This window comes from Mirounga angustirostris, unplaced genomic scaffold, assembly GCF_029215605.1.
Source record: "Mirounga angustirostris isolate CCGP_5_RB_7025 unplaced genomic scaffold, mMirAng1.0.hap1 SCAF_15, whole genome shotgun sequence".
In the NCBI taxonomy this organism is placed as follows: domain Eukaryota; kingdom Metazoa; phylum Chordata; class Mammalia; order Carnivora; family Phocidae; genus Mirounga; species Mirounga angustirostris.
The window spans coordinates 50,010,576-50,014,371 of NW_026991723.1; positions in this window are offsets into that span (position 1 = coordinate 50,010,576).

A 3,796-nucleotide genomic window follows, 5' to 3' on the forward strand; every position below is an offset into this window, starting at 1 on the left:
TCCATTTCTATTTTTTGGAACAGTTTCAGAAGAATAGGTATTAATTCTTCTTGAAATGTTTGGTAGAATTCCCCTGGGAAGCCATCTGGCCCTGGGCTTTTGTTTTTTGGGAGATTTTTGATGACTGCTTCAATTTCCTTAGTGGTTCTAGGTCTGTTCAGGTTTTCTATTTCTTCCTGGTTCAGTTTTGGTAGTTGATACATCTCTAGGAATGCCTCCATTTCTTCCAGGTTATCTAATTTGCTGGCATAGAGTTGCTCATAATATGTTCTTTTAATTGTTTGTATTTCTTTGGTGTGGGTTGTGATCTCTCCTCTTTCATTCATGATTTTGTTGATTTGGGTCCTTTCTCTTTTCTTTTTGATAAGTCTGGCCAGGGGTTTATCAACCTTGTTAATTCTTTCAAAGAACCAGCTCCTAGTTTCGTTGATCTGTTCTACTGTTCTTTTAGTTTCTATTTCATTGATTTCTGCTCTGATCTTTATGATTTCTCTTCTCCTGCTGGGTTTAGGCTTTATTTGCTGTTCTTTCTCCAGCTCCTTTAGGTGTAGGGTTAGGTTGTGTACTTGAGACCTTTCTTGTTTCTTGAGAAAGGCTTGTATTGCTATATACTTTCCTCTTAGGACTGCCTTTGCTGCATCCCAGAGATTTTGAACAGTTGTGTTTTCATTTTCATTGGTTTCCATGAATTTTTAATTTCCTGGTTGACCCATTCATTCTTTAGTAGGATGCTCTTTAGCCTCCATGTATTTGAGTTCTTTCTGACTTTCCTCTTGTGATTGAGTTCTAGTTTCAAAGCATTGTGGTCTGAAAATAGACAGGGAATGATCCCAATATTTTGGTACCAGTTGAGACCTGATTTATGTCCTAGGATGTGATCTATTCTGGAGCATGTTCCATGGGCACTAGAGAAGAATGTGTATTTTGTTGCTTTGGGGTGGAATGTTCTGAATATGTCTGTGAAGTCCATTTGGTCCAGTGTGTCATTTAAAGTCTTTATTTCCTTGTTGATCTTTTGCTTAGATGATCTGTCCATTTCAGTGAGGGGGGTGTTAAAGTCCCCCACTATTATTGTATTGTTGTCGATGTGTTTCTTTGCTTTTGTTATTAATTGCCTTATATAATTGGCTGCTCCCATGTTAGGGGCATAGATATTTACAATTGTTAGATCTTCTTGTTCGATAGACCCTTTAAGTAGGATATAATGTCCTTCCTCATCTCTTCTTACAGTCTTTGGTTTAAAATCTAATTTGTCTGATATAAGGATTGCCACCCCAGCTTTCTTTTGGTGTCCATTAGCATGGTAAATGGTTTTCCATCCCCTCACTTTCAATCTGGGGTGTCTTTGGTTCTAAAATGAGTCTCTTGCAGACAGCATATCGATGGGTCTTGTTTTTTAATCCAATCTGATAGCCTGTGTCTTTTGGGGCATTTAGCCCATTTACATTCAGGGTAACTATTGAAAGATAGGAATTTAGTGCCATTGTATTGCCTATAAGGTGACTGTTACTGTATATTGTCTGTGTTCCTTTCTGGTCTATGTTGCTTTTAGGGTCTCTCTTTGCTTAGAGGACCCCTTTCAAGATTTCTTGTAGGGCTGGTTTTGTGTTTGCAAATTCCTTTAGTTTTTGTTTGTCCTGGAAGCTTTTTATCTCTCCTTCTATTTTCAGTGACAGCCTAGCTAGATATAGTATTCTTGGCTGCATATTTTTCTCATTTAGTGCTCTGAATATATCCTGCCAGTCCTTTCTGGCCTGCCAGGTCTCTGTGGATAGGTCTGTTGCCAGTCTAATGTTCCTACCATTGTAGGTTACATATCTCTTCTCCCGAGCTGCTTTCAGGATTTTCTCTTTGTCTCTGAGACTCATAAGTTTTACAATTAGATGTCGGGGTGTTGACCTATTTTTATTGATTTTGAGAGGGGTTCTCTGTTCAGCTGATTTTTATATGAGCAAGATCCTTCTGGATCTCAGTTGAAATTTATTTTGTTATTAGCTACATAAATCCATTCCTTATTCATATATATATATATTTACTTTACTCTTAACTACTTTTCCCAAGTAAGTATAGTTTCCTCTACTCTTTCAGAATGGTAAAATTCAAAGTAGAAGAGAAATTTCTATACTTTAAACTCCTAGTTAAAAAAAAAATTAAAATTCACCATGAAGGTCTTGTCCTTCAAATTATCTTTTTGGCAGCGTCACAGGCTATATCCTCTGATTGACCTTCCTGAAGAAAATGTGTAAAAATTCTAGTGAAAATATTGAAATGAACTTTTGAAATTTAGTTGCTAAGTAGGCAATATAGTAAAGAACCTTTTAGCCAAAACCAAGATGAGATCAGGATCCAAGAGAAAAAAGAAAATTATTCAAGCTGGCTTTCATCATGAGGGCATTTTCCAAGGACCTATAACTTTGAATTTATTTTTAAAGCTCCACAGAGCACAAATAGAAGATAACCTAGAATTCATCCAGTATGGGGTGAATAACAGGAGACACAGGTGTAAAATGTCACTGAGGGAGCTAGAAATAACCCTGCTCTTTCCATACCCAGAGATAGTCAGAAGAAGCAAAACATGGAGGAGGAGGAGGAAGAAGAGAGAGGAAAAAGAGAAAAGGAGGGAAGAAAAATTGTACATCTCAAAAATCTGTTTTTCGAAATCTCACTCATAATCTAGGCCTTTTAAGGGTTTGCAGCCTGAATTTACATTTGTTGCTTAAACTAAGGTGATTTGAAATGAAAAGCTTATTTGAAAGAAGTACTAGATTGAGAGTGCTCCTAGGCATCTGGCAGAAGAAAACAGAAATCTTTTTTGGAGGAATCCACAGTACTTGCCTCATACCTGGACAACACCAGTTCACAAGATTAGCATTGTAAATGCAGCAGAAAACCAAGCACCATGAATGAAACAAGCAGAAACATGGCAAAACTACATCAGGTCACCAAAGACTTCAGGTATTGGAATTACCTGATTTAGAATGTTTAAAAAGAACATTTATTTAAGGAAATAAAAATGGAAAACAAAAGTACAATAATGGCAAAGGAGACCATAAAAATGTTCAGCCAGATTCGAAAAATGTCTATAGACTACATCAGGACATGAAAAATAGTATAAGTAAAATTATAAACACAGTGTGATTCTGAACAACATATCATAAAGAATCTTCAAGAGAAGTAATAACCTGAAATATAGATCTGAAATAAATATCAAGAATGCAGCACAGTGGAAGAAAATATGTCAAATAGGAAAGTCAGGCTACCTCAAAAGTAATGACTGCCTGCTAGTTTTTAAAAATCAGAAGATAGTTAACAGTATCTTTAATGTTACTTCAGATATATAATATCTATCAAGGCAACTGTCAACCCAAAATACTACACAGAGCAAAAATACCTTTCAAAGTTATTTTTCAGACAAAAATTGAGAGTTTGCCATATTTCCTCATAAGAGGGGTTTCTAATGGATTTAATTTCATTAGAAGAAAATGAAACATAGAATGAAAACCTGAGATGCAAAATGGAATTATAAATAAGATAAAATTTTACATGAATCTAAATAGATACTGACTATATTAATCAAGAAAATTCTCTTTTAAAAAATGAAATCATCAAGAAAATAGCAACATTTTGGGTAAGAGCAGTTGAATTTAAAGTTTACAAACTCTTCTATTATTCTTAAGGAGAGCACAGATATTCATTAGCCTTTGATTTAGATGAAGGAACTCTGAAGTGATTTCTAAGTTAACAGAAATAGTGAATACAACTTTCTGGCATGCAAAGGTAAAAGTGGTATAATAAA